Source organism: Eumetopias jubatus, unplaced genomic scaffold (assembly GCF_037043125.1).
Source record: "Eumetopias jubatus isolate StellerSeaLion01/CBP00866 unplaced genomic scaffold, mEumJub1_p1.0 scaffold_36, whole genome shotgun sequence".
NCBI lineage: Eukaryota > Metazoa > Chordata > Mammalia > Carnivora > Otariidae > Eumetopias > Eumetopias jubatus.
Genome location: NW_028274842.1, coordinates 1178516 through 1202880, shown reverse-complemented (window position 1 = coordinate 1202880; position 24365 = coordinate 1178516). Strand labels below are relative to the sequence as shown.

Sequence of the window (24365 nt, the reverse complement as noted above, 5' to 3'; positions counted from 1 at the left end):
AAGAGCTAGTTTATTTCTATTTGTTGGACAAATGGATAAAGATCAACATGTTCTCTCCTGCAACTAAAATATTCAAACCATAAGGACAAAAAGCAGAAAGCTACATCATAAAAAATCATTTTCCTTTCATGTAGTGAAGCGGGCAGCCCTGGGGACTTCCACTTCCAGGAAGATGGAGCAGGCATAATTTTCCCTATTTCTTCCACTAAGACTGAAAACATGTAAAACAAACCTAAGAAGACTCTGTAAGGTGGAAAAGACACGCAGACTGGCTAAAGGACTTAGAATCTGAGGAACAACATGACGGTGAGTTCCCTGGGGTTTTGTTTTTGTTTTATTTTTGTCTCATATAATCTCAGACTTGGAGCTGAAAAAGCCGAGACAACCTGCTTTTGCCCCCGTCAGTGGGTGCAGACCAAAAAAGCCCCCCCAATAACCTGCCCTCCACAGCCAAAGTTCCAGGAAAGAGACAGTCTAGCAAGACAGAAAACTTCTAGCCGAATACCACAGAAAAAGCTGTGGTCCCACCACAGAGATTTATGCTGAGTTAAAAAAGCCAAGCCAAAAAACTACATACTGTATGATTCATTATATAACATTTTTTAAAAGATATTTATTTATTTATTTATTTATTTAAGGGAGAGAGAATGAGTAGAGGGGAAGGGCAGAGGGACAGAGAGAGAGAGAGAGAGAAGCAGACTCCCTGCGGAGTAGGAAGCCCAATGCAGGAACTCGATCCCGGGACCTGGAGATCATGACCTGAGCCGAAGGCAGACGCTCAACGGACTGAGCCACCCAGGCGCCCCTATAACATTTTTGAAATGATAGCTCACTCACAAGTTTGACAGGGTGCCCTATTATCAGAATGTCTTAGTTCCTCACCATGTGGACCCCTCCATTGGACTGCTTGGGTGTCTTCATGCGTGACCCAGGAGCCAGCTTCTCCCAGAGTGATCCAAGAGACAGCAAGGCAGAAACTACAATGCCCTTCATGACCAAGCCTCAGAAGTCACACACCATCATTCAGATAATACCCAACTGGCTGCACAGTTCAATCATACTGAGTGTGAGAGAGGACTACACAAGGATGTGAATACCAGCAGTTGAGAACACTGGAATCTATCTTGGAAACTGGCTACCACAGTAGAATAGAAAATATCAGAGTGCAAAACAAGGATCCTTAGCAAGAAATGTGCGCATTTCAACAACCACTGCAGCCAACTACTATCAGTGGTCTGAGAGACACAGTAGAGCATACATGATTAATACACACATTACCTAAGAAAGAGTCATTCAATCTTTTTTTTTGTTGGCATCTTTCTTGATTTTTGGAATCTGATGATCAATATGATCACTGAGAATTAATGTTGAATGTTCTGCAGTTTAAGTTTATATTAACATAATTCACAGTTGGTTATGAAGAGAACTAAGAAAAGCATTTTTCTGCTGCTGTTAGCAAAAAAGTATTAGGATTTTCGAGACTTTTAAATATCTCATTACAAACTTCCAGCGTGCTTGCTAGAAGGGATATTAGGAAATGGGACATTTTTCTAGTATAATCATTGTAACACTGTAACAGAACTGGTACTAATTTTTCTATAAAAGGATGGTTTTATTATTGGAAGAAAACAATTAGAAAGTAAAAAAATTATAGAGCAAAAACTACAGAGCTGTGTTCAAGTTCAAGTGCTGGATCTAGAGACTTAAATAGTAATAATATTAAGGGGTGCCTGGGTGGCTCAGTAGGTTGAGCATCTGACTCCTGATTTCGGCTCAGTCATGATCCTGGGGTCCTGGGATCCAGGCCCGAGTCAAGTTCCATGCTCAGTGTGGAGTCTGAGATTCTCCCTCTCCCTCTCCCTCCACCCCTCCCCCCACTCACAGGCACACACTTTCTTTTAAATAAATAAATCTTTAAAAAAAACAGAACAGCATTCACTGCAACAAGTAATCTTAGACTTTATTAAACTACTTCATTTTTTTTTTTTTAAGTAATGTCTGCAGCCAATGTGGGGCTTGAACTCAACCCGGAGCTCAAGAGCCTCATGCTCCACCGACTGAGCTGGCCTGGCGCCCCTAAGCTACTTGTTTTTCTAAGATGTTTATTTTTTTTTAAGATTTTATTTATTTATGGGCGCCTGGGTGGCTCAGTTGGTTGAGCGACTGCCTTCGGCTCAGGTCATGATCCTGCGGAGTCCCGGGATAGAGTCCCGCGTCGGGCTCCCTGCTCGGCGGGGAGTCTGCTTCTCCCTCTGACCCTCTTCCCTCTCGTACTTTCTATCTCTCATTCTCTCTCTCTCTCAAATGGATGAATAAAATCTTTTTAAAAAAATGTTAAAAAAAGATTTTATTTATTTATTTAAGAGAAAGAGAGAGAGCACAAGCAGGGGGAGCAGCAGAGAAAGACGGAGAAGCAGGCTCCCTGAGACCAACATGGAGCTCGATCCTGACGAAGGCACACGCTTTAACCGATTGAGCCACCCAGGCGCCCCTTAAACTACTCAACAACAACAAAAAAAGATTTTATTTATTTATTTGAGAGAGAGAGAGAGAGAGAGCAAGCACAAGCAGGGGGAGCGGCAGGCAGAGGGAGAAGCAGGCTACCGGCTGAGCAAGGAGCTGGATGCGGGACTCGATCACTGGGATCATGACCTGAGCCCAAGGCAGACCCTTAACCTACTAAAGCCATCCAGGCACCCCTAAACTATTTTTAAATAAAGAAAAACTTATGTGCCAGACCTAGTAATAAATGTTTTCTTAAATATTTTAACAAATCTGCAAAATCCAAATAAACATTTCAATTTCTAATATACGTACAAATGAAAGGTTTAAAACTCCCAAATTCAAAAATTCTGGAAACAATTCAAATATTATCAAAGAAGGAAAAAATAGATACAGTTACCTGCCTGTGATGATTCATTTTATGTACCAAAGGGTGCCCAGATTAAACATTATTCCTGGGTGTGTCTGTGAGGCTTTTTCCAGATGAGATGAGCATTCGAACTGGTGGACTCGGAAAAGTAGGTTGCCCTCTCCAGTGTGTGTGGGCATCATCCAATCCTTTGAGGGTGTAAATAGAACAAAACGAGGAAGGAAAGAGGAATTCGTCCCTTCTTACTTCCTGTCCACCTGCTGAGTTGGAATATAGTCTTCTCTCGTCCTTGTTACGGTCTTTATGCCACCTGCTCCCCGGCTTCTCAGGGCCTTTGCATTTAGCGTGGGGTTGAGACAGTGAGGGACTACTGGAACAAACCCCAGGTGAAAAACACTAATGTAGCCAGTGGACTTCTGTTTCCTGTTACCGTTAATCCGCTTGTCCCACAGAGCAAGAGCACCACGCAGGCTATATATAAGGGGGAACCTAGCTCCAAAAAGCACCAATGAGCTGCCTGAATTGCCTGCCAATACCAACCAATCAGGATAGGTCCTTCCAACCAATTAGAATGAGGCCCTTCGAACCAATCAGGAGGAAGCACTTCCCCCGCCCACCCCCGGCTTTTCCGTCGTTAGCACGTTGGACCGTGAAGTGAATTTTTCCACGTATAGGCAGGGTCTTGGCGTTGTTGCAGGAAGGTACCTAAATTGCTTCGTGTTGATTTTCTGTCTCCGTTTCGGTCATGCTGGAGCCCCAGTAAAGTCTTGCATGTCCCTTTGACTTTTGGGTCCAGCCTGGTAGTTTCTATTGTTGTGGGGTCCAAGAACCCGTCTCCGGTGACAGGATTCCACCATCAGTTTTCCTGGATTTCCAGTTTGCAGATGGTTGGACTTCTCAGCTTCCATAATCAAGTGAGCCAATTCCATATAATAAAACTCTTCCTATATAAATCCTGTTGGTTTTCTTTCTCTGGAGAACTTTGACAGTCATATCAAAATATGTTCAAAAGAGAAAAATCATAGTGTAAAAAAAAATCTTCTAGAAATGTGGAATATTGTGTGTTCAATTATTTATATAAATCAACCAATAGATTTAAACTATACCTTTACTTTTATAAAATCTTACAGGAGTGCAGAAAATTTAGAAACTTTAGTCTTTAAGATGTCTGCTATAGATTTTGTTCATAGTAACAAATAGAGCAGATACATGACTTGAAAATTAAGATTCAGAAGAATTTATCGGTAAATTATAAGTAAACTAAAGGTAATACTGTAGCCTGGGTGAAATGCCAGAGTAATGACATCCTTAAAAACGTAAGGGAGGGGCGCCTGGGTGGCTCAGTCCTTACGCGTCTGTCTTCGGCTCAGGTCCTGATCCCAGGGTCCTGGGATCTGAGCCCCGAATTAGGCTCCCTGCTCGGTGAGCCTGCTTCTCCCTCTCTGCCTGCGGCTCTCCCTGCCTGTGTGCGCTCTCTCTTTCTTTCAGACAAATAAAATCTTCAAAAAAAAAAGATTCCCTCTCCTCCCCCTTCCCCCACACAGGCCCCCTCACGCTCGCTCGCGATCTCTAAAAAACAAAAGTAAAGGAGGTAGGGCGGGGGTCCTCATCTTATCTCTTTAACGTCCAGGGCCAGTATCAGCAAAACTCATACTGATCGTGGCGGAACAGTCGGCTGTTCTAAAACCGAACCAAGTGATAGCCCCCAGCCGCCGCTGCTGTGTTGTGATTTTGAGATGTGTGTTATGTTTAACGGAACAGACTGACCAAGCTCCGGCATGTAGTATGCAGCCATTAATCTCGCGAATGTAGTCTTTTAAACCCTTACCAGGAAAAAAGATCGGAAGCAATTTACAGTCGCTTGCCCCAGACATCAAATCGCATTCATGGTCTTGTCCCAGGGTTATACTGGTTAAATTAATTCTCCTGCTCTGTTACAATATAGGCCAAAGGAATTTTGATTGCCTGGACATTTCACAAAATACTGTGCCGGTCAGTTGTATTGAGGCATCTTATTAATCAACCCAGGGGGTTGGGGGTGGGGTGGGGGGAAGGGGCAAGGACTCTAAATGCTCTGGTAAGAAACATGGGCATTAGAAAGTGGAAGAAGACCCTGCAGTGATTGGAGGACCTGCCCCGTTAATGAAGTTACCGTACTGAGACTGGTTGGGGGTCATGCTGAGGTGTACTAGCTAAGGTAAAGAACACCTCACCGAACCTTGCATCTTCTACTAAGAAAGGCGCAATTTGTGGTAGCCATCTTCAGATTTTGGAGACTGTGTACACATTTGGGAAACCAGCCCATTGTTCAGATGACTCCAAATGCGGCGAGTTAAGAGTAAGAGAGGGGTCTGCCGCAGACTTAGTCTGTGCTACAAGCAACCCTGGTGTATAGGTTACAATCCAGCAAATACTGTGCGCTAGATGTGTGTGTGGTAGACGAGGATGCTTTGCTGTCTCTCCCAAGTCTCAAATAGGAGAGTTGGACTGCAGACCTCCAGTGTTCTGGAACAACAGCAGAAAATTCCAACATCATTTGAAAAGTAGCTTCTGACTTGCTGTTGGGCCTTTGTAGAGACTGAGCCCCTGACCAGGGGACAGGAAGTGACTATGTGGCCAGAGCTAGTCAGTGAGAGTTGCATACAGTAATAAGTAAGTTGGGGCAAGGGAGACAGAAAGGACTGCACAGATCCAGAGGTCAGAGAGAAAGAACACAAACATGTTGCCCATTTGCCTGCCTTTGTTGCACCAACACCTCTCCCTCAGCTCACGGCTGTGGCCTAGGAAGTGTTCCCTACAGCTACTGACAGGAAGAAAAAACTGAGGCCTGGTTCATAGGTAAGATGGTCGAGTATGTCGGTGCAAGCTAAAAATCCACCTGGAAATAATTTTTTAGAATCATTTTATCATAAAAGTAAAGACATAAAAATCACATAAAACAAATGTATAACCCCAGAAATTATCAGAAGGCAAACATCACCCTAGTCAAGAAGTAGATTGTTGCTAACAGCTCCAGAAGCTGCTTCCAGGTGTTCCAGCCTAGTCACAACCCTTCTGCTCACATGAATAACCACCATCTGGCTTTTATGACAATCGCTTCCTTGCTTTGTAAAAATGGTTTTGTCACCCAAACATGGATCCCATCACACTATCAGTTAGTCTTGGTTTAAAAAATTTATACATCTTCTTAAGTATCTCCTCCTCTATAAGTTCTTCTATCCCCTCATTTCCTTTCAGTTTTTCAGTCGAGGAACCTGGGCCATTTGCCCTGTAGAGTTTCCCACAGACTGGATTTTCCTGATTGCATATTCTTAATACAACCCAAGATTTTCTTTCGTCCTCTTGAATTTTCTGCAAATTGTGAGCTGGATCCAGAGACTGGATCAGACTCAAGTTCAGAACTTATAAGAGGCATGTAATTCTGATTATCTCTTTATTCTGTGAATTTAGCAGCCATTGATGTTTTGTGCTTCTAGCCATTCATTAGCAATTGCCAAATGGTGATATGCAAATTCTGTCATTTTATTTGTTGGATTACCTTTATAGTAATACACATACCCTCATCTACTCTTTTATCACCAATCCTATATGCAATTCATATAGGAAAGATGTTGGGATTCCTTTCCTTTATCCATCAGTTTTCAAGATAACAAATGGTTTCTTTATCATTTCCAAAAGTTACACACACACACAATCATTATGAACTTTGCAATTTAAATATTTTGATGGGCTTCAGTCTGTTGTAATTGTTATCATTGAGCTCCAGTTGTCCCATGTTTGACTACTAGGAGCCCTTTAAAGCTGTTCCCTGAATCATGGACATGACTCTAGTAGGATTTAATAGTTTTCTTTCTATCTGGTAATATACGATATTCTAGGCTTGTTTTGTTCATTTCTTGCCCAACTCCTAGATTTGACCATTTCTCTAAGAAGCTCTGGTTTCTTTTAATGAAAATAGTAGTAAGAATTGTATATTGTACCACAATCTGGGCACAAAGGATGCTTATTGTTACTAGGCTGAGCACTATTTTTAGGCCTATTCGGCAGACAGAACTAAGAAATCTATGTAAAATATCTGTTGCATCCAGATTGAGAGTTCCAGTTCCAACTCAATCTTTTATGTAACCTCTTTTCTATTATCATTGTATCTCCTTTTTTCCATATTAGAAATCTGATTCTCAAGAATGTAGAGGATGATAACATTAATATATCCCATAATTACTCATTTATCTCATACTACACACACAGCAGTCTCAGAATAATAATACTAATATTACCACCAATATGGTTCCTGAAAACATTTTAAGAATTCACACACTCTTCGGGTGCCTGGGTGGCTCAGTTGGTTAAGCAACTGCCTTCGGCTCAGGTCATGATCTTGGAGTTCCGGGATCAAGTCCCGCATCGGGCTCCCTGCTCAGCAGGGAGTCTGCTTCTCCCTCTGACCCTCCCCCTTCTCATGCTCTATCTCATTCTCTCTCTCAAATGAATAAATAAATAAAATATTTAAAAAAAAAGAATTCACACAATCTTCTATTCTTAAGGTAGTTATACTCCATTTACTTTGTCAGACCATTACATACTACACTTTCTCCCTCTTATCCAGTGGTATGCTGGGCCAGCTCATACCAGCTCAGGACAGCCAATTGTTAAATATTCAGGAACTTTGCAAGCGGGTTTTTAGACACCTACATTATCAAAGTTAAATTATATAAACTTAACCACTGCATATATTAAAAGTAAAGGTAGAAAATACTCAAAACTCATCAGTTCCTAATTATTTTGCTACATGTTATAACTAGCTATGCTTTTCATGTTATTTACATCTGTTACATCTGCATGGTGGAAACACTATATTACTATGTAATGGTGAGCACTGCACAAGGTTTCTCAACTCTGCATTCAGTGACATCACATTGGTAGCATGAAATCAACCATAGTAGGAATATTCACACCACAGAAATGGGTAAATGATACAAATTAGGACTTGATTTGTTGTTTTTTATGATTGTCTAGACTTTAAAAAGTGATGCAGAAAATGTTAATAATGCAAATTAAACTTAGAAGGGTATTGTGCCTGTAGCCATTTTGAATAGGACCCCAAAAATGAGGAAATATTTGAAAACTATTACCTAGTTCATCAAAGAGGTCACTTGCATCATTGACAAATGAGTGACCTTCTCTTACATGTCTTCATTATTTCACATTTGTCTTACTCATTAACAGAAACAAAAATAGCAACCAACATTCATGTTAAAAGGAATCTCATTCAGGGCACCTGGGTGGCTCAGTGTGGAATGTTCAGCTCTTGATTTCATGATCAAGACTTGATTTCATGATTTCAGGTCATGATCTCAGGGTTGTAGGATTGGCCTGCATTGGGCTCCCCACTCTGTGGGGAGTCTGCTTGAGATTCTCTCTGTCCCTCTACCCCTCCCCCAACGCATGCGCACTCTCTAAATAAATAAAAATTAAAAAAAAAAAAGAACCTAGGGGTGCCCGGGTGACTCATTCCATTAAGTGTCTGCCTTCGGCTCAGGTCAGGATCCCAGGGTCCTGGGATCAAGCCCTGCATCGGGCTCCCTGCTCAGCGGGGAGGCTGCTTCTCCCTCTCCCTCTGTTGCTCCCCCTGCTTGTGCTTGAGCTCTCTCTCTCAAATAAATAAATAAAATCTTCAAAAAAAAATCTAATTCATCAATGACATGAGTGACTTCGTCGCTGAATCAGATAGGAATCATGCATTTATTCAAGTCAAGATTTTTGTGACACAATTGCTGGTGAGATAATTTTAAAAAACTGGTAGTAGACTTTGTAAGAGGTAGCATCTCACAGTGAAGTTATATAGGCTGAAAAACGAGGTGTTTTATTTTGAAATTTATGTTAGCCATATATTTAATCCTTGTCAGTCCTTATTTTGATGTCTCTGGTCATTTTGATTGTGTGATGCTCATGCTCTTGTAGATTCCTTAGGTTGGGTTCACTGGAATAATGTTCCCTGAGTTGTTTTTTGACAACAGTTTGTGCCCTTTATCTCTGAAGTCATTCTTACTGATTATAAAATTCTTGGCTCACACTTTATTTCCTTAAATATATTCAATGTGCTTATCCATTTTCTTCTGGGATAAAGCACTTTGTTGAAAATCCAGTGATAATTTTCTTTTCCTTATAAGTCATATGCTCTTTTAAGCTTGATACTCCCCCAATTTGTTCCTTTTCCTTTTCGTTCAGTAATTTTACTAGAATATGTGTTGTCACTGGTCCTTCTAATTCAGTATTCTCAGTTATGCTTTCAGTGTGAAATTCAAATCTTTTTTATTTCAGGAAAGTTTTCTTAATTAGAGTATTTAGTAATTGTTCCATTCTTTTACTTTGACTTTCTTTTTCAAGGATGCCATAATCCATTTAATAAGCAGTCTTCTTTTTCCATCCTCAGTATTTGTTACCTCCTCTTCCTCTTGAATCCCTTTAATCTCATACTTCATTGATTTTTTGTTTTTTAATTTTCCTCTTTTCACCTTCTGTTTCTTTTAAGGCAATATGTAATGGATTTGTTCACTCGTGTTCCTTCTAGTTTAGTCCTCACTTTTGAAATAACTTTTTTTCTTTTACTTTTTATTCTTTGCTGAGTTCTGTCACCTCATTTCTGAGTTTTTCTAATTACGATATATATCAGATACTGCTTATCTGTGCAGAATCTGTTCCAAGATCCCCAGTGGATATCTGAAATCACAGATAGTACCAAACTCTACATATACTATACAGTTTCCTATACAAACATACCTATGATAAAGTTTAATTTATAAATTAGGCATAATAAGAGATTAGCAGCAATAACTAATAATGAAATAAAACCGTTATAACAATATACTGTAATGAAAGTTGTGTGAATGTGGTTTCTCTGTCTTTCAAAATATTGGATTGTACTCCCCCTTCTTATGACGATGATGTGACATGCCTACATGATGCGATGGAGTGAGGTGAACGGTGTAGGCGTTTTGACGCATTGTTAGGAGACTACTGACCTTCTGATGATCTGCCAGGAGGAGGATCATCTGCTCCCCAACCACAGGTGACTGCAGGCAACTGAAACCACAGACAGCGAAACCGTGAATAAGGGAAGACTGATGTATTTTGTTTTTTCACGTCCTGTAACATTTTCTTAATATCTTTTAGTTATTTTGAAACAGGAGATCACCGTTTTTTTGTTTTTTGTTTTTTGTTTTTAAATATGGAATACTTTGTGAATGTGCGTGTCAGCCTCGTGTGGGAGCCAGGCTAATTTTCTCTGTATATTGTTCCAGTTGTAGTATATGTGATGCTTAGGCTCGCTTAGATGATCACAGTAGATCACAGTTTTCACCTGTATCGTGGGCATATCTTTCTGGCATAGGAACAAGTAATTCTACCTCTTTTTCTCTTTTTATTATAATAATTTTGCATGGGATTTGACCTTCATACTTTTTAGTTATTTTTATATAAAAAGGGTTTTCCTGGACATCTACACTAAGCAAGGTACGAAACCTTCTCTAACATCACAGAGTTCCCTCTTTAGTTCTTTTTGTATGGGGCTCAGTAATAGGGTGCCTTGTTTTCTGAGCTTTTCTTGGTTCTATTGCCAAACCCCACTTCAATTTGAACCTTCCCTTTTCTTCATCTCTGCTGTCTATCCTGCTGAATTTTAATTCCATTTCCTCTTTGGAAGCATTGTGACTATTCTTGGCCTTTTGTTCTTCCACAGACATTACCAAAACAAGTTTGTCAGTTTCCTTGAAAACCCCTGTTAGAATTTATTTTCTGTATTTCATTTAAGTATTTAAAAATCATATATATCTCAGGGCACTTGGCTGGCTCAGTTGGTGGAGCGTGCAACTCTTGATCATAGGGTCCTGAGTTCAAGCCCCACATTGGGCATGGGACCTACTTGAAAAAAAAGAAAAGGCAACAAAAATTATATATATATATCTCTTTCATACATTGTTAAGGGTAAATACTGCTTCAAGGTACTTTTGTTTTAGATGCATGTGTTGTTTATGTGTGTATGTATACATATACATGAGTGTATTAGGATATGTGTCTCTGTCAAAAAGCATGACAACCACTGCCCAGAAGGCTACTTCAGCACTGATTCCCCCTTGGGCTTCCTCTTTTCCATTTGGTATTCATTTTCTTATTGACTAAACTAGACTGTTTTAAAGCCACATGTTTTTATTACTCGGTTCCATACAGATCTCTAGGGGAGAACTGCTGGTAGTGGTGATGGAGTTTGAAAGGGGCTGAGGGAAAAAATGCAGGGAGTTTCCTGCCTCCCTTAAACCTCACCCCTCGGGACCCTTTCTTACACATCTGCTCATGCAGTCAGTTGGGAACTGCTGCTGGGGTTTTTAGATAGCCTTCTCATCCCTTGCCAGATGGTCTAGGGGTTTGTAAAAGTAGACAAGAAATCAGAGGGAATAAAGAAATATTAGAAATGTCTTCACTCTTAGATCAGTTTGAAGACAAATAGTCTATATTCCTCAGCCACCAAGGTGTTGGAATTCTAACAGATAAACCTCAAAGCGCCCTCTGCTGGCAGCCAGTATTAACCACCACTAGTCAACAACGAAATAATGCAGATTTCATTGGTACATATTTTTAAGATGGTAATCACACATAGGGAGTTATATTTATATTCACTATTATGTCCTCCAACTAACCAAATGGAACTCAAGCACCATAAGTTAAAATAGCTCTAAATTATGCAGAATCTACAGTTTTGTTCTGTTTTGTTTTTACTACGCTTTTAAGTATTACAAACAAATCTAAACACTATTTGAAGATGAAATGGACTAGTCATTTATAATTGTTGAGAATAATTGTTATGTTAAAAATAATTGTTTTGGACATTTTTATTATGAGCAGGTGTCAGTATTTCTGGAATAAATAAATGCTGTGTGTCTGTGCTTCTAACTTTACATTTTTCCCTGGTCAAAACAAACTCATAACTAATCCTCTTTCAGTCTTTCTGTGAAATTTCTAACTGCCTAAAAGAGATTATCATAAAGAAGAATAAAGCTAAATTCTTGGATTTATAAAATTAAACTTACATTTACCATGGTTAATAGTTTACTACAGTACAGCCTTAAAAATAAAGTTAAATAAAATTAAATGGAGGAATGAAATAACATCTTGAAAATTCAAATCATCCACTAATTTCTAAATTGATAGTTACTCGTGTATTAGCATAGTTATAGGAAGATATTCAAAATATCAACATCACTTATCTTGTTCAACAGAATTAACTATTTTGTGTATTTATACACTAATATATACAGGACTTGCTTAACTTTTTTCTAAAAGGATTAGAGAAATTTTATGGTTCCTAATTTTCAAAGCTCTAATAATCTTGTGCCTATGTACTGAGGGCACTAAAACCTCACAATAACTTTTGGTATAACTCAATGTACCAGTGATAGTGTTTACCCTCAAGAGAAGAAACTCTGAAACAATCTAGTTTTAGATCTTTATATAAAAGATCAATAAATTAATTCATTTTCCAGTATGAATTAATATTTATTAATTTGCTATTTGTAAAGCTTCTGTATTAAATTACCAGTTAGGCCCTTCCTGATTAATAAGTCTATGGAGTTTACTGATTATAAATAGATCCTTGGGGAAAAACACAACCATAAAAAATTCTTTTTTTTTTAAAAGATTTTATTTATTTATTCATGAGAGACAGAGACAGAGAGAGAGAGAAGCAGGCCCCCAAGGAGCAGGGAGCCTGACGTGGAACTCGATCCCAGGACCCTGGGATCATGACCTGAGCCAAAGGCAGACGCTTAACATCTGAGCTACCCAGGCACACACAACCATAAAAAATTCTATTTTAAGAATATTGAGAATAAAATTGGGAAAGTGTGGGGCAAAAAGCTTACCAACAGGGTCATAAATTTAATAGACAAATAGAAACTATCTATTTAATGCCATTCAGAGCACTTTGATCTGTATTAAAAGTTCTGTTTCCTTTTGTTTAATTACATACTTTGTTTCTATAGTAACTCTAAAGCACTGAATCCGTTGAATGTTCCTAAGCCTTTTACATGGTGACTTCTTTTCAGTCGGTCAACAGTAATAACAATATAATCCTTGTTTAGAACTTCATCTTCTTCCTGAAGCTCCCTTAATTAGTACGCAATAGAATTAAATGCAACTGCAGTCTCACTATACAAATTTGAATAATTAGAAGAAAAAATACAAATCCTAAACTAAGTACCTTAGTTTTCTAGGAATTTACTGCCACCTTCAGGTTTTAATCAAAATGCTTTAGTACTATAGCTTTTACATTTCTAGGAGAGAGTCCCTGGTTAATGCAGTAGAAATATTAACATTATTTTCTGGTTTTGAAGGCAAAGTGCTTTCTAACTTAGATTGAAGTACAAATGTCTTTCATGAAATGTGCTTTCATTTTGTCTTGTCTTTTATGAATCTTCTATAACATGTAATTGAAAATCAAAACCTACAGTTTGTTTTATCAGTCATTATAACTATAATTATACACTGGGAGCTCCTAGAAGACTGTCCAAAATATACTTAAGGATCTTTAGGTTAAATCTAATGAAAAACCCTTCAACAACAAAACTGTTTTCAATGTTCCATGTATTGATGCCGTCCAGCCAAAGACCACCCTGAACTTACCTGGAATTTAACAAACTGGGTCTCTTGCTCATTGCAGTGAGGAAGCATATGCCATAGGGGATTGTGGGTGTCTGATAAAGAAGGTATTTTATTTTATTTTTATTTTTTTTAAAGATTTTATTTATTTGAGAGAATGAGAGAGGGAGAGAGAGAGAGAGAGAGAGCATGAGACGGGGGAGGGTCTGAGGGAGAAGCAGACTCACCACTGAGCAGGGAGCCTGATGCGGGACTCGATCCCAGGACTCCAGGATCATGACCTGAGCCGAAGGCAGTCGCCCAACCAACTGAGCCACCCAGGCGCCCAAAAGAAGGTATTTTAAAAAGGACTTACAGGATTGTACTGTATCAGGGGATTTTTGGTAGGGCTCAAAGAAGTGTCAGAAAGTGGGGGCAATTCTATGATTGGGCATCTTGATTAATCTTATTTATAAGACAGGAGGAATGAAGTGAGGCCAAAGATGTAATAGATAAAGAAGTAGCAGTCAGTCATATTAGCAATAGGGGGCGGTTGCATGTTTTCCTTGTCTGCCGACTGATCTTGTTTCTATCTAGACTTAGACAAGCTTGGGAGGGGGAGAAGGTCTTGGGTTTTTTTTTGTCTCGCTTCATCACAGTCAGAGTGGCCTTGTTTTAAGAGGCTGTTTATGCTTAACGGGAGAACCCCAAGGTCTAGCAATGAGTGCCAGGCAGTTCCTAGTTTTCTTTCTCACATATACATTTGCAGCTCTACCAATATCCTTATTTTTTATTCCTTGAATTTGTGGTGAAATTACCAAAGTTTATTATAATTTTTAAGATGAAAATCAACAGAGTATGAAGCCCTGGTGTTTGTGATAAATTTTGCAAGGGTCAGAAACCCAGCTCAAAAAAAAAAAAAAAAAGCAAAAGGGGAATTTATTAGAAGACTCATGTGACATGAGAAGGATTGTAGTACAGAGGGAGTGTGGGTCCGCTGAAAGCAGGAAGTTAAATGCCAACTACCTGTCGGTCCCCTGTCTCTTCAGCTCCCTGTGTCATCTTTCTACACAGGGCAGGAAACTTAATTGCCTGTAGTTCTTAAACTTTATTGTCTTCCTGGTTTCAATATGAGATGGAGACGGATTCTGTTTCCACAGTCACAGCTTGAAAGATCTCAGCAAAGGGTACTAATCAGGACAGCCTGGGTTACATGCCCACCTCGTCTAAACTGTGACCGAGACTGGCAGACCATGAGAGAAATGGGTGCTCCCGCTGAAGCCACATGATTGGGGGAAAAGCCTTTCTTGGAAACAGTGGAACTGCAGTGCCCTGCAGACAAAAGAATTGAGGCCCAGCAGGGAGCAAAAATATGATAATAATAATCAGTTCTGGGTTAGAAATATAATATTTGCTATAAAGAAAAAGGGCAAGAAGCAAGAAGACCAGTTAGACCATCACAATCATCCCAATAAAATACAGTAAAGGCTTGAATTAGGGCAGCATCTGGGGCACAGGACAAAAGAGGGTGATTTCAGAAAATGTTTCAGAGTTAAAATCTGTAGGACTTGACAATTAGAAATGGGGAGTCAAAATATGTAAATAGCCCTTATATAGGATTTATCATGTAATAGCCACTGTTCTAAGCACATAGTATATATTAATTCATTGAAACCTCCTCACAACACTATGAAACATTTAGAATTACTATTTTCATTTTCAGATGAGGACGTTTGGAGGCACAGGAAGGTTAAGAAATTATCCACAGTCATACAGCTGGTAAGTGACAGAGTTCACACACACTTAGTCTTGCTCCGAAGCCCATTGAGTTTAGTCAGCTGCCACAGCCTGCCCAGGGCCTGAATTTGGGTGGATGGCTTCATGAATCAAGGGTGGGAACAGAGGAGGAAGACAACTGGGGTTGGGGCAGGGATGTGAAGAAGAGATAATGATTTGGTTTTGTACGTGTGAAGTTCAAAAAGCGTGACCACCAGATGGAAATGCCCCGCAGGTAACTTGTAATATATAACTTGGGTTAGGGCAGAGATTTAGATTTGGGATTGTCAGAACATGCATAGCTGAAGTCAATGTAGTCATTGTAGTAGTCATTAAGTAGATGTACTTAAACATCCTGAAATCATAAATTTATCCTCAAACAAGTGAAAGCACCTGTTTTTTCCATTAACAATGCCATTTTTTAATTCTTTCAATAAGTGAAATATAGTATTTCTTTTCCCATCCCTCTAATAGCAGATGTCGTTTAGCCTCTGCTCAAGGATCTGGTTTCTTAAGCAGTTTAACATAAACTGTAATCTTTCTGGTAGAGATGAAAAGCTACCATGTGGCTGCTTCTGGACTAGAATTATGACACTTCTCTCCTCAAGAGAATGCAGCAGTGTGCTGGCAAGGTCACCCACCTCAAAACTGTATTAGACACAGGAAAACAGATAAGGAAAGGAAAAGTAAACTTTAAAGACTGTTACTACATAACGTTTTCCCTTGACCTTTAATAATAAAATGTGTCTTTGAAAGAGAATGCATTAGCTTCAAGTTTAAGAGCAAAGAAATTTTAGACTTACAGTTACTTTCTAGTAATAGAAAGATGGATGGATGGATGAATCGGTGGGTGGGTGGGGAAGAAGGGAGAGAGAGATAAACACATTTTTCAGAAAGATTAGCAACTTGAGATAAAATCAACTCAGTTTTAGAACACTCTAAATATGGGCGCCTGGGTGGCTCAGTTGGTTAACCATCTGCCTTCGGCTCAGGTCATGATCCCGGGGCCGTGGGATTGAGGCCCGCATCAGGCTCCCTGCTCTTTGGGGCACCTGCTTCTCCCTCTGCCTCTGTCTCTCATGAATAAATAAATAAAATCTTAAAAAAAAAAACCCAAATATAAGTTCTGTCACAGTATTTTGCCTCTGGTACCTTGTGAAAAACCTCATGACCAGAAATTCCCAATATATATAAAGAGTAAACATATTAGAATTCTTACATCATGTTCATTTTGTTTTAAACATGAAAAATATTAAATAACAACTTTCTGTTTATACATCAAATACAATTCCTGGTACATGGCAAGCATTAAAAATTACAGGTACAGGCTGCCCGTGAAGTCAGGGTCCATTCTGGTCCAATAAGCGGCCAGAGTGGGAAAGCCTATGGCATAGAAAGAACTTAGAGGGGGAAGTGGGAAAGGCCTGCGCAGCCCAGTAACAGGGGAGAGATCTTGGTCAGCAGGGCACCAGAAAAAAAAAGAAAGTCAAGAGTAAGATGATAGCAGTGTGTCCAGCACAATACCAGAAAGGGGATGCCCTCACCAGAGAACTGATGACTCTCACCAAAACAAATCTGATCACAAGGTTGTTTTCACACAGATTTTCCTAGAAGGAGAGAACTGACTTGAGGAGTCAGGTCTCCTTCTCAACTATACTTCCCAATTTAAATTATTAAACTGACACTTGGCTGCCCCTTCAATCCCCTATGAGTTGGTCAGCCTAACTTCCCCAGAGCTGTCACCTTGAGGCGTGTTACCAGTTTGCTAGGGCTGCTCTAACAAAATGCCACAGACTGGGAGGCTTAAACGACAGAAACTCATTTTCTCACAGTGCTGGGTATTAGAAGTCCAGGATCAAGGTGTTGGCAAGTTTGGTTTCTTCTTAGGTCTCTCTTCTTGGCTGGCGGGTAGTGACCTTGCCCTGTCCTCACACAGCCTCCTGGGTGGGCACCTGTCGGATGTCCAAATTTCCTCTTCTTTTGTCAGTCAGATTGGATTAGGGTCCACCCTAAAATGATCTCATTTTAACTCATCACCTCTCTAAAGACCCTATCTCCAAATACAGTCACATTCTGAGGTGCTGGGGGTAATGGCGTCACCAGATGAATTTGGTGAAAGGGGTGGAAGGCACAATTCAGCCCATTACAGGATATATAGATAAAGTTCAAGTTTCTGGGCCTGTGAAATAAAGGGCAAGGCTGGGCCACAGTGTCCAATGGGGGAAACTGCCTCAGTTAATCCCTCCTGACCCAGCAGCCACAATTCCTGTAGTTCATCCATAAAGACAATATAAGGAACATGCATTTTTCCCTAACCCCATTCTAAACTTCCATGTTTTTTAAAAAAAATATTTTAGATTTCCTTATCTTCAGCAATTAAAATAGTTTATATTCCAATTTCCATGGGGCTACATAAATCCTAACTAGTATATTCATCCTGCATCGACTTTTTTACCCTATAAATTCATTTTAGTTCAGTTTTAATGTACTGAACTTACTGGGTCCACAAACAAAATCTTCGAAATAACAGCCAATGTCCCTGTTTTTCTTTTCAAATAATTATCAGTGAGGTGTACACAGTTCTCTGAGTAGTGTTTGAGTTCTAAGTAACAATATGTATTTGAGAACAACCTGAGGAAGGCTGCAATGAAAAGTGCTCAGGCTACCAATGAGAGGGACAGAATGAGGAGTGTGCTCTTAATTTGCTAATAATTATTAGTAATGCACTGGATTAGTGATGGTTGGGGTGTTTTTTTAATGGAAAATGGCCGGAAGGGATGGGCTGATTATGAAATACTGGGAGCTGTGGGAGGAAAGGCCTATAAACTGATCCTAAAACAGAGACTGATTATAAACATGACAGCAGCGGCAGCAACTGATCATATCACACTTCACAGATTCTAACAATCCTCCTAAACCTTTTGACCAGAGTCTAATGGCAAACTGCCAATATATAAATATAAAAATATTTATAAATGCATTTTATAGTACTTTATTTTATAGTACTCTATAGATGATTATAGTTGTATATGTTTTCAAAGTAAATGCACTAATCGTAGTTTTTAAAAATATTTTCTATATTTAGAATTTCAGAACATATGCGGTACATTTTTGTTAAAGTATAACATATATGTATATTTTAAAATTAAGTATAACTTGCCCATCTTGAATATCTAAATATACCCCAACAGAGGTTGAACTGTGATGTAGGGAAGCAGAAACATTTGTTTAACACTCCAACTCTCTGTACCTATTAATGTAAATTGGCTGAAATCATTCTTAGAAGTGGACAGGTTATAAAGAACTTACCCAAGAGTAATTCAAGACACTACAAATGACACTCAACACATCTTTTTATTATATACTAAATTTAAAAATACAAATCTTATTAAAAATGCTTATGAAACATTGTATACATAAGTACTGTCAAATACTATTGGATTATGACATTATGTACATTTGTTAAGGTTAATTAGAAACAGAACAAAGTATATAACTTTGCTGATAATGAATTTCAGAAGTCAAATATTTTAACATTTGGCCACTGTGAAGTAGTGATCTACACAGGAAGATGTTTGCAGAGGTAAAATAGTAAGAAAACAAACGGAATAATGCAGATATTCCTGCCCTGTTAATAAGTAGCTCTCTTCCTCATCCTCTTCAGTCTCATTATAACAGAAATTAAAGTGCACAAGACCACCAGGAAAACTTGACTTGGTTGTACCCTAATATATACTACAGCCAATTGTGCTGCCATATTGAGGGTTTCAATTCTTTGTACTGTTCCTGAGGTTTTAGAAGTTAATTTTGCATGTGGCTAAGGGAAGAGAGGCCAATACTTTCTAAATTGCACCAAGTGGCCTTAAAGTGTAGAACCACCAAAGATAAAAATATTAATTTGGGAATAGACTCAAGAATATTATCCCTGTCTACTTTGCCCTAGGAATAAAATTAAGATAAGAACCTAGTTTTACCTCTGAAAAATGCTTACTAAAAATCTGTTTCAAAAGGTCAGACATGAACAGCAAGCACCACAATACTGTCAGTTACTATTCACCACTTATATACTGCATCATAAATACCAGGCATAAATACCTGACCTCTACAGGTTCACAAGAAATACAGGTAGAAGCATGTTATTACTTGACACTAATTTTACTAATTAAGTATAATTTGTAAAAATAGGTCACCACCATACAATCAAGGAAGAGGAGAAGAAAAGCTCCTAGTCTACAAAAGTGCTCCCTTTAGCTTTCAAACCCAATAGCTTCATTTTGGGTAAAACAAGATTGTAAAGAAAGGTCATCAGTTCTAAATAAGCTGATGATGCCATATATACACACTCACGTATATATGTTTAAATTTCAATTCTGATTTAACACAATGTACTAGTACAAACCATTTATAGGAAACATTTTATCAGGCTTATTTACAAACACAATGAGTGACAAAGATATGGAAAAATCAAAGAAATTGTAGACAAATATAGCCATTTAGCAACATAGTTCACTAAAGATAAAACAGATTTGCATAATGTTTTTAAAAAACAAAGAAAAAAATTTAGTAAGAAACCCCTACCATATATATATACCTATTGGTCATTGGACCTAAAAGGCAAATAAATGTAATGATCATGATTAAGTTTTTATTACTATCTCATTGACATATCAATATGAGGTTTACTTAAGAGTACTACCTACAAATACAGTCTCATGATTCGATGAGAATATTAAGTTATTGAATACATTTTTAACTCCCATGGCACATCACACTTGATAACACTAATAAGGTAGCTTTAGATAACACTTAAATCATGATTATGAATGTTTAATTGAATATTTTCCTTTCTGTAGCTGTGAAATGTAAAGCTTAGATTTGCTTCCATCAGGCCTCTTAAACCAAACTTCATCATGGTTAATTGTTGTAATTACAGCACTAAAAAGGGGGGGGGAAAGGAATGAATGAATGAATTGCAATACGCCTCCACCACTCATTTTAGAGTACTAGCCATAAAACCAAAATAGCTGGACTGCAAGAGTAGATTCAGATATGTAATTGTCATTTACCACAATGCTGCACTATCAGCAGGGCATATTGTCAAAAACATCACATTCAGCAACACTTAAGAGACAATCTCCTTTCTTTCCTTAATAGAACTGGTCATATTTACTATAAGAACTATTAAATGCACATTGTTCCACTACAGCCCCACCCCAACCCACCCCCCAAAAACACACAGTGGAGCTAAAAACACTAATTATATAGTATTACACCTCCAATTTATATCAGCCCAGGCAGTAGGAAATCTTTGACTGTTTTAAATTTTTTTCAAATGCTTTATTTTTTCAGAGTATCCACTTACTTTAAGTTTTTATTTAAATTCTAGTTAGTTAACATATAGTGTAATACTGGTTTCAGGAGCGTAGGAAATCTTAAAAATACCAATCCCTAATTCCCAGTGTCAAAACATCTGTAGGTACTTGTATGGATTCTTTTTTTGACACTACTTATCTTTATGTAGAAATATTTTTAAAAACAGATTTGTGTTTAATACTCTTATAGTATTTCATCTCTTTTTAAATCACATTTATGCTAAGTAGTCAGTAAAATGTCTTAAAAGTAGTAAGATAAAGCAAAGAATCTAGGGGTATCACATAGAACCTAGTAATTAGCTCAGGGCGCTTCTATGAGGAAAGTTATTATACACAATGCTCCTACTATCCTAAAACTTTACAGATGAAATTACAGTCCAAGTAAAACCACTATATTTGGAAAATGAGTATTCTTCCCTAAATACAAACACTGCATTTACCAGTCATACCTAGAAAAAGATACTTTCTTACTATAGAATGTTACCACTCTGAGAATTAAATCCTAAACTACTGAAGGAACAAAAGCAGTGATTAGCATTAATATTTTCCAAAAGCTACAACCAGATAAAACTTAGAAGGCTATCAGGGTGCCTGGCTGGCTCAGTCAGTGGAGCATGTGACTCTTGATCTCGGGGCTGTGGCTTTGAGCCCCATATTGCGTGTAGAGATTACTTAAAAAAATAAAATCTTAAAAAAAAAAAAACCAGAAAAACTTAGAAGGCTGTATAATTATCGAAACGTTTAAGCTTAGACAGATTGAGTCTTTTAAAAGGCAGCTTTCAGTTTTCAAGTTACACTCTAATTACTGTGACTCTTAAGGCTTTCCTTAATTTTCCATTCTTTTCCTACTCTAATTGATACATATTCTTTGTATCCAAAATACTGTAACACAACCAAAAAAGTTAACGATTAATATATCCACCCAAAACTCATAACAGATGGTTTAAAGATCATAATATTAAAATCCTAACAATTCATCTACTTTAAGAACTAACAAATAGGACCACTTACCTGGGCTAAATAATTCCAACATTTCCTCTTGTGTTAATGCTTGTGCTCAAGAACTTAATATGTGATGTAGGTCTATAAATATTAACACTGGTGAACACACATGCTAATCAAATCATATGCCAAGAGAAAAGAAGGATCCATAGGCAATTAATGGTGCATTATGAATGTACTACAGAGGGGGCAAATATTTATTGACAATAATGTTGTAAATACTGAACAATGCTGAAGTGATAATTTTTACCTTGTAGGACATTCATCTTTTTTATCAATACATATTGTTTGTCCACGTATATACCATTCACCATCATAGTATAATCTTCCTTCTTCGGATCTAGCACTGTGCAGATGTTTTTCCAGTTTCACAGGTGCTAAAGGGATCAGTTCAAAAACTGTTATATTAATAAGACATTGTCAGAAAAACAAAAGTGGAGAACATTAAGCAGTATCACCAATCCATGCATATAGGTGAAAAAACACTAAAAATATTTCTTAGATAACAACTATAAATCTAATAGAAATAAGAGAGGGGCGCATGGGTGGCTCAGTCGGTTAAGCGACTGCCTTCAGCTCAGGTCATGATCCCAGAGTCCCAGGATCGAGCCCCGCATCGGGCTCCTTGCTCAGTGGGGAGCCTGCTTCTCTCTCTGACGCTCCCCGCTCTTATGCTCTCTCTTTCTCACTCTCTCTCAAACAAATAAATAAAATCTTTAAAAAAAAAAGAATTTAATTTCTTATATAATTAAGTTTTTAATATAACGACAAAATAAAGCTGTACAATGTACAATAAATCATCAGTTAACTAGACAAGTGCCAGAAGGGGAAGAAGGTGCATTATCAGTTACTAGTGCCAATTTTAAGTAGGATTTTAAAACATTGTAATTCCAGGAGTAGTGCTCACTGTTGAAATGAAACCACTGACAGGGGCGCTGTTTGGTATGTGGATGACTTAGCCCTGATTCAATCAGTCTCCACAGAGAAGATTCCCGAACTTAGATTAAATGACTTACGTTCTGTTTTCACTCTGTGTGGACCCAGTGTAGCCATTGCCTTAATTAAAAAAAGAAGAAAGACACTGAGTTTATAGACTGAAAGTACATTGTGGGATCTATTTAATGTCTACAACCCTACTGACGACCTCAGTAGCTAACAGTGAAATACAATCTTCAGCTGCTCTAATAAATTTTAATGTCTAAGACCATAAGGAATATAAAGAATAACCATTCCGCCTAAAGGTGTTATCAATACCTGAATTCATCTCTTGCAACTAAGAAGTTTCTGAAAACGGAAAAATTTAATACAAAAAATAAGTCTCCACTTTCAAACAAGCACAGAAAATCCTATAATTCTTGAATGTTTAATGAGAGAATGCAAGACATACAATACGAGTTCAAATATTCACTTTCATTCATTCAACAAATATTTATTGAGTGCCCTCAGAAAGCCAGGACTGGGCTAAGGACTAAGCACAGAAAGATTACATATTATTACTTTTGTATAATAATAATAATAATTATTATTACCCTAAATAAATGCTTTTCAGGACTTTTGCATAAATTATTTATTACATTATTACAGGAAAAAATACAAATTGCTGACATGTCTCTCTTAAAGTATTCTTGCAATCCACAGTTATCTGTATTAGCATTAACTGCCACAGAGAGAATGTTGTAAAGTAAGGCATATTAACAATAATCGTATTTTGATGTATTAGTGAAAAACCACAGAATCTTACAAAGTAAGATTCCATTGCTCTTTAATCATACCTTCCTAATTGTTGTCCAGTCTTCAAGAATATCAAGATCTTGTAGCATATAAACTATATATGGACGTGGAAAAGTCAAGGTCAATTTAGCTGTAAGAATTTCACACTTTGAATTTTATTTCCAAACTTCTGTTTTTCAGAGAATTGGAACACTGATTTGTGGACATAATCCTTTGGCATGCTGAATTCTGACTTCAAATTATTCTCCAAAAAACTCAGTACGAGGATAAATACATTTCAGTACTTCAGATGCTATAACCATATTCTCTTAATTCTAAGATATCACTGATTATAAGATATACCACCAACGTAATCACTGTTTTGAGGTGGGGATGGGAAAAGACAGGGGTAAAGGAGGAGCGTCCCACAGGGAACACCACAGGGAACACCAAGACTGAAAGCACATACTAAGTTAAAGACACTCCAGTTTTGGAGGCTCATGGGTGGCTCAGTCCATTAAGTATTTGACTCTCTTGATTTTGGCTCAGGTCATGATGACAGGGTCGTGAGATTGAGCTCCGCACAGGGCTCCGCGCTGGGCATGGAGCCTGCTTATGATTCTCTCTCTCCCTCTCCCTCTCCCTCTGCTGCTTCTCTCTCTCTCTCTCTCTCAAAAAAGCAAACAAAAAATGTAAAATAAAAACCTGAGGAACATTGAAAAGTGTTAAAAAATATACATGTGAATTAATCATGCTATATTCACATCAAAGCCTTTGTGAGCTACAAAGCCATATTTTCAAAGTTGAGATCATGACTAAATTTCTGCTCCTTCCCTACCCCTTTTGATCTAAACTATATTCTTCTGCCTCAGTTTTGTAAATCATCTTTTGCCTATTACAGGATCATATAAATAAAGTCAATGTATACTAATAAAAATTACAAAGACAGGCACAATGCAAAAATGTATACCAAGGCAAAAAAAAATTTAGAAAAGGATATCTGA

The 24365-nt window shown here is 38.0% G+C and overlaps 1 protein-coding gene, 1 long non-coding RNA gene and 1 other non-coding gene across 3 annotated transcripts in view; 1 reads left to right on the top strand and 2 right to left on the bottom strand.

The window, feature by feature from the left end:
• Positions 1-3308, bottom strand: part of LOC114203190 (uncharacterized) — a 104437-nt gene extending 101129 nt beyond the window's left edge. The window contains exon 1 of the long non-coding RNA XR_015767268.1: positions 2903-3308. This is a non-coding gene — a long non-coding RNA (uncharacterized LOC114203190). The remainder of the gene's footprint in view (positions 1-2902) is intronic.
• The window catches only part of LOC148161938 (uncharacterized), a 202974-nt gene extending 178956 nt beyond the window's left edge, over positions 1-24018 (top strand). The window contains exons 11-12 of the mRNA XM_088020497.1: positions 15225-15280; positions 23563-24018. The gene's annotated coding sequence lies outside the window, so the exon portion shown is untranslated. The remainder of the gene's footprint in view (positions 1-15224; positions 15281-23562) is intronic.
• LOC148161939 (U6 spliceosomal RNA) lies at positions 10095-10201 on the bottom strand. The gene has a single exon (XR_015767275.1). It is a non-coding gene; the product is annotated as a U6 spliceosomal RNA (small nuclear RNA).
• Positions 24019-24365: the final 347 nt, after the last annotated feature.